At 40.2% G+C, this 7,495-nt stretch overlaps 1 non-coding gene across 1 annotated transcript; it reads left to right on the top strand.

Annotated features, from left to right (window-relative positions):
- Positions 1-6,719: 6,719 nt before the first annotated feature.
- Positions 6,720-6,827, top strand: LOC148554855 (small nucleolar RNA R71). Its single transcript, XR_015887708.1, has one exon. It is a non-coding gene; the product is annotated as a small nucleolar RNA R71 (small nucleolar RNA).
- Positions 6,828-7,495: the final 668 nt, after the last annotated feature.

The raw sequence follows: 7,495 nt of genomic DNA on the forward strand, positions 1-7,495 counted from the left end.
AACAAGAAAAACAATAAGTCATCCGAGTTGAAAAATGCTGTGACTGAGTGTGACGGAGACGTTCTAAACTTCTAATCATTCTTACGCTTAGACTGCATGTGTATCAGTGTATAAATAACGTAAAAAAACTTTTATAACTCATTTCTGTACGTTTGAGAAATAATAAAAATTAAAAAGTAGTCCAAATTAATACAAAATTACTTTATTTTACATTTATAAATTATCATTTTTTTTCTAAAGAGAAAAATATATTTCATTAAATTTAAAAATATAGAATCCATGTCAGGACAAAAATAATGAATGATGGGGATTTTTCAAATAAATCACACTTAGATAGAAATTTAACAATGAAAAATATTTAACAATGAAAAATAGAAAAGAAAATTATAAAAAGTGAAAGTAGACTTCTTTTCAGAGAATAAGACTTGTGAATTAAATCAATGAGAAGCTACATGGAGGCGTTGAATCTTTCGAAAGAGTTTACTAGAAGCATCGAGAATAGAAGTTGGGGCAATGTTGGTTCCTTCATAGACAAAGAGATTCCTAGCTTTTCAACAGTTCCAACATAGAATAGCAAGCAGTTGTTGGTTCCAATTGTCACTGCCCATTGAATGAATCTGCTCCGTCGTGGTGTTCCACCAAGACCAAAATTCAGTAATTGGATGGGTGGGGAGGCATAAACTCAGAGAACTATTGGACCAAGCATCTCTTATAGCTGGACATTGCATAAGACAGTGAGGGATTGTTTCGTTCTCTTCTTGGCAATAGAGACACAATGCTGGTGTTGCAGAAAATCTTCAGTAAATCTGGGTTAGAACCGGAAGTCGATCATGGAGGCACTTCCAAATAAACAGTTTGATTTTGTGAGGGAGCTTCATCTTCCAAAGGTTGATCTAGGGGACTTTTTGCTACATATGGGTTAGACAGAGTTTAAGCGGAGGGTGTAAGAATAGGTATACCACTCTATAGCCTGATATTGTATCATACTTCTTTTGTTTGTTTAGTTCCCATTGTAGTGTGTCATCTCCACCTTCAATTTTTAAAAATAGAATTCTAATTGAAATATCACTTGGAAAGATCTCTATAATTAACGGCTGATTCTAAATTCTTTCTTCAATAATCAGGTCTTTTACTTTGGGAGCAACAATGGCCGAGTGTTGAACATTTATTGACACAGTGAATGGATATGGGGGAGGCAGCCATGGGTCACCAAACGTACGAATGTTTATACCATTACCTGTTCTCCAGGTAAGTCCATTCTCCACCACATTTCTACCTTTCAAATACTTCTCCATCCCCAAAAAAGAAGTGTTCCAGGTACTGCATTTAGAATATTTTTGTTTCTGAAATATTTATGGTGCACGAAATTGTGATCTCCAGGCTCGAACAAATCCTGGTAATGGCTCCAAAGCTTGGTGCTCTGATCTTAATTCATAATTGTCACAACTTCGATACAACTAACCAGCAAGTGCACTGGGTCGTCCAAGTAATACCTTACGTGAGTAAGGGTCGAATCCCACGGAGATTGTTGGTATGAAGCAAGCTATGGTCACCTTGTAAATCTCAGTCAGGCAGATATAAAGTGATGATGGTGTTTTCGAATATCATATAATAAAATAGGGATAGAGACACTTATGTAATTCATTGATAGGAATTTCAGATAAGCGAATGGAGATGCTTTCGTTCCTCTGAACCTCTGCTTTCCTGCTATCTTCATCCAGTCAGTCTTACTCCTTTCCATGGCTGGCTTTATGCAAGGGCATCACCGTTGTCAGTGGCTACATCCCCTCCTCTCAGTGAATAATATGCTCACGCACCCTGTCACGGCACGGCTATTCATCTGTCGGTTCCCGATCATGCTGGAATAGGATTCACCCTCCTTTTGCGTCTGTCACTAACGCCCAACAATCGCGAGTTTGAAGCTCGTCACAGTCATTCAATCATTGAATCCTACTCGGAATACCACAGACAAGGTTTAGACTTTCCGGATTCTCTTGAATGCCGCCATCATTCTAGCTTACGCCACGAAGATTCTGGTTAGGAGATCTAAGAGATACTCATTCTAGCTTAATTCATGTAGAACAGAAGTGTTTGTCAGGCACGCGTTCATAAGGGAGAAGGATGATGAGCGTCACACATAATCATCACCTTCATCACGTTCTTGGGTGCGAATGGATATCTTAGAAGAGAAATAAGAAGAATTGAATAGAAAACAGTAGTACTTTGCATTAATCTTTGAGGAACAGCAGAGCTCCACACCTTAATCTATGGAGTGTAGAAACTCTACCGTTAAAAATACATAAGTGAAGGTCCAGGCATGGCCGAGATGGCCAGCCCCCTAAAACGTGATAAGAGGATCATAAGGTAATCCAAAGATGCCTAATACAATAGTAAGAGGTCCTATTTATAATAAACTAGTCACTAGGGTTTACATGAGTAAGTAATTGATGCATAAATCCATTTCCTGGGCCCACTTGGTGTGTGTTTGGGCTGAGCCTGAGTGTTTCACGTGCAGAGGTCATTTGTGGAGTTGAACGCCAGTTTCTGTGCCAGTTTGGGCGTTCAACTCTGGTTTTGGATCCTTTTCTGGCGCTGGACGCCAGATTTGGGCAGAAGGCTGGCGTTGAACGCCAGTTTACGTCGTCAATTCTTGGCCAAAGTATGGACTATTATATATTGCTGGAAAGCCCTGGATGTCTACTTTCCAACGCAATTAGAAGCGCACCATTTCGAGTTCTGTAGCTCTAGAAAATCCACTTTGAGTGCAGGGAGGTCAGAATCCAACAGCATCAGCAGTCCTTTTTCAACCTCTGAATCTGATTTCTGCTCAAGTCCCTCAATTTCAGCCAGAAAATACCTGAAATCACAGAAAAACACACAAACTCATAGTAAAGTCCAGAAATGTGAATTTAACATAAAAACTAATGAAAACATCCCTAAAAGTGACTAGATCCTACTAAAAACATACTAAAAACAATGCCAAAAAGCGTATAAATTATCCGCTCATCACAACACCAAACTTAAATTGTTGCTTGTCCCCAAGCAACTGAAAATCAAATAGGATAAAAAGAAGAGAATATACTATAAATTCCAAACTATCAATGAAACAGAGCTTCAATCATATGAGCGGGACTTATAGCTTTTTGCCTCTTGAATAGTTTTGGCATCTCACTTTATCCATTGAAGTTTAGAATGATTGGCATCTATAGGAACTTCAGATTTCGAATAGTGTTATTGACTCTCCTAGTTCAGTATGATGATTCTTGAACACAGCTTCTTTATGAGTCTTGGCCGTGGCCCTAAGCACTTTGTTTTCCAGTATTACCACCGGATACATAAATGCCACAGACACATAATTGGGTGAACCTTTTCAGATTGTGACTCAGCTTTGCTAAAGTCCCCAATTAGAGGTGTCCAGGGTTCTTAAGCACACTCTTCTTTTGCTTTGGACCTTGACTTTAACCGCTCAGTCTCAAGTTTTCACTTGACACCTTCACGCCACAAGCACATGGTTAGGGACAGCTTGGTTTAGCCGCTTAGACCAGGATTTTATTCCTTTAGGCCCTCCTATCCACTGATGCTCAAAGCCTTGGGATCCTTTTTATTTGCCCTTGCCTTTTGGTTTTAAGGGTTATTGGCTTTTTCTGCTTGCTTTTTCTTTTTCTTTCTTTTTTTTTTATATTTTTTTTTCGCCTATTTTTTTTTTCTGCAAGCTTTGTTCTTTGCTGCTTTTTCTTGCTTCAAGAATCATTTTTATGATTTTTCAGATTATCGAATAACATGTCTCCTAGTCATCATTCTTTCAAGAGCCAACATATTTAACATTCTTAAACAACAACTTCAAAAGACATATGCACTGTTCAAGCATACATTCAGAAAACAAGAAGCATTGTCACCACATCAATATAATTAAGCTAAGTTCAAGGATAAATTTGAAATTCATGTACTTCTTGTTCTTTTGAATTAAAACATTTTTCATTTAAGAGAGGTGATGGATTCATAGGACATTCATAGCTTTAAGACATAGTTATTACTACTAATGATCATGTAATGAAGACACAAACATAGATAAGCACATAACATAGAAAACGAAAAACAGAGAAAATAAGAACAAGGAATGAATCCACCTTAGTGATGTCCTTGAGCTCTTCTATGTCTCTTCCTTGTCTTTGTTGCTCCTCCCTCATTGCTTTTTGATCTTCTCTTATTTCATGAAGGATGATGGAGTGCTCTTGATGTTCCACCCTTAGTTGCTTCCAATAATTGTGTGGAAGAAAATGTATCCCCTGAGGTATCTCAGGGATCTCTTGATTTGCAGTCAAATGTTCTACCACTGAGCTATAGACCCTTGATGGAAGCTTTTGTCTTCCCTTTCCTCTTTCTAGAGGTTTCTCTGGCCTTAGGTGCCATCAATGGTTATGGAAAAAAACAAAAAAGCTATGCTTTTACCACACCAAACTTAGAATGTTGCTCGCCCTCGAGCAAAAGAAGAAGGAATAGATGAAGAAGATGTGGAAATAAAAACTAGGATTATGAGGAGGTAAAGTGGGGATCCTGTGGGGTCCACAGATCCTGAGATGATCCTGTGGTGTCCACAGATCCTGAGGTGTCAAGGCATTTACATCCCTGCACCAATTTAGGCATGCAGAATGCCCTTGCACACAACTCTGGGCGTTCAGCGCCAGGTTGGTGCCCATTTTGGGCGTTCAACGCCCCTTTGCTTCCATTTCTGGCGTTGAACGCCAGAACCATGCTTGTTCTGGGCGTTCAGCGCCAGGATGCTCCCATTCTGGGCGTTCAGCGCCAGAACTATGCTCTGTTCTGGCGTTTGAACGCCAGACAGATGCTCCTCCAGGGTGCGATTTTTCTTCTGCTGTTTTTGATTCCGTTTTCAATTTTTATATTTATTTTGTGACTCCACATGATCATGAACCTAAGAAAACATGAAAAATAAGAATTAGATAAACATTGGTTTGCCTCCCAACAAGCGCTTCTTTAATGTCAATAGCTTGACAGTGGGCTCTCATGGAGCCTCACAGATGTGCAGAGCTTTGTTGAAACTCTCCAACACCAAACTTAGAGTTTGGATATGGGAGTTCAACACCAAACTTAGAGTTTGGTTGTGGCCTCCCAATACCAAACTTAGAGTTTGACTGTGGGGGCTCTGGTTGACTCTGCTTGGAGAGAAGCTTTGGCTGCTTCCTCTCCATGGTTGCAGAGGGAGATCCTTGAGTTTTGAATACAAGGGAGATCTCATTCCATTGAAGGAATATTTCACCTCTGTCAACATCAATCACAGCTCTTGCTGTGGCCAGGAAAGGTCTTCCTAGGATGATGGATTCATCCTCTTCCTTTCCAGTATCCAGGACTATGAAATCAGCAGGGATGTAAAGGCCTTCAACCTTTACTAACACGTCCTCTACTTGTCCATAAGCCTGTTTTCTAGAGCTGTCTGCCATCTCTAATGAGATTTTAGCAGCTTGCACCCCATAGATTCCCAGTTTCTCTATTACAGAGAGGGGCATGAGGTTTATTCCTGAACCAAGGTCACACAGAGCCTTAAAGATCATGGTGCCTATGGTACAGGGTATTATGAACTTTCCAGGATCCTGTCTCTTCTGAGGCAATGTCAGTTGATCCAGATCACTTAGTTCATTGATGAACAAGGGAGGTTCAACTTCCCAAGCATCAATGCCAAATAATTTGGCATTCAGCTTCATGATTGCACCAAGAAACTTGGCAGTTTGCTCTTCAGTGACATCCTTATTCTCTTCAGAAGAGGAATACTCATCAGAGCTCATGAAGGGCATAAGGAGGTTCAATGGGATCTCTATAGTCTCTAGATGAGCCTCAGAGTCCTTTGATTCCCCAGAGGGAAGCTCCTTATTGATCACTGGACGTCCCAGGAGGTCTTCCTCCTTGGGATTCACGTCCTCTCCTCTCCTCACAGGTTCGGCCAGGGCACTTATGTCAATGGCCTTGCACTCTCCTTTTGGGTTCTCTTCTGTATTACTTGGGAGAGTACTAGGAGGGATTTCAGTGATCCTCTTACTCAGCTGGCCCACTTGTGCTTCCAAATTTCTAATGGAAGACCTTGTTTCATTCATGAAACTTACAGTGGCCTTGGATAGATCAGAGACTAGATTTGCTAAATTAGAAGCATTTTGTTTAGAGTTCTCTGTCTGTTGCTGAGTTGATGATGGAAAAGGTTTGCTATTGCTAAACCTGTTTCTTCCACCATTATTAAAGCCTTGTTGGGGCTTTTGATCCTTCCATGAGAAATTTGGATGATTTCTCCATGTTGAGTTATAGGTGTTTCCATAAGGTTCACCTAAGTAATTTACCTCTGCTATTGCAGGGTTCTCAGGATCATAGGCTTCTTCTTCAGAAGATGCCTCTTGAGTACTGTTGGATGCAGCTTGCATTCCATGCAGACTCTGAGAGATCATATTGACTTGCTGAGTCAATATTTTATTCTGAGCCAATATGGCATTCAGAGTATCAACCTCAAGAACTCCCTTCTTCATAGGCGTCCCATTATTCACAGGATTCCTTTCAGAAGTGTACATGAACTGGTTATTAGCAACCATGTCAATGAGTTCTTGAGCTTCTGCAGGCGTTTTCTTTAGGTGAATGGATCCACCTGCAGAAGTGTCCAGTGACATCTTTGATAGCTCAGACAGACCATCATAGAATATATCCAGGATGGTCCATTCTGAAAGCATGTCAGAAGGACACTTTTTGGTCAACTGTTTGTATCTTTCCCAAGCTTCATAGAGAGATTCACCTTCTTTCTGTCTGAAAGTTTGAACATCAGCTCTAAGCTTGCTCAGCTTTTGAGGAGGAAAGTACTTGGCTAAGAAATCCGTGACCAGCTTATCCCAAGAGTTCAGGCTGTCTTTAGGTTGAGAATCCAACCATAATCTAGCTCTGTCTCTTACAGCAAAAGGGAAAAGCATGAGTCTGTAGACTTCAGGATTTACGCCATTAGTCTTAACAGTATCACATATCTACAAGAATTCAGTTAAGAACTGAAAAGGATCTTCAGATGGAAGTCCATGAAACTTGCAGTTCTGCTGCATCAGAGAAACTAACTGAGGTTTCAGCTCAAAGTTGTTTGCTCCAATGGCAGGAATGGAGATGCTTCTTCCATGTAAATTGGAATTAGGTGCAGTAAAGTCACCAAGCATCCTCCTTTCATTATTATTATTTTCGCCTGCCATCTCCTCTGCCTGTTCGAAAATTTCTGAAAGGTTATCTCTGGATTGTTGTATTTTAGCTTCTCTTAATTTTCTCTTCAGAGTCCTTTCAGGTTCTGGATCTGCTTCCACAAGAATGTTCTTATCCTTGCTCCTGCTCATATGACAAGGAAGAATGGCCAGAAAAATGATAATAATAATAGAGATCCTCTATACCACAGTATAGGGATCCCTTTGTGAGTGGAAGAAAAGAGGGGGAGATAAAGAATGTGATGTAAAGGAAGAAACACAACTGT

The sequence above is a fragment of the Arachis ipaensis genome, chromosome B6 (genome assembly GCF_059453495.1).
Source record: "Arachis ipaensis isolate K30076 ecotype BB chromosome B6, ASM5945349v1, whole genome shotgun sequence".
Lineage (NCBI taxonomy): Eukaryota > Viridiplantae > Streptophyta > Magnoliopsida > Fabales > Fabaceae > Arachis > Arachis ipaensis.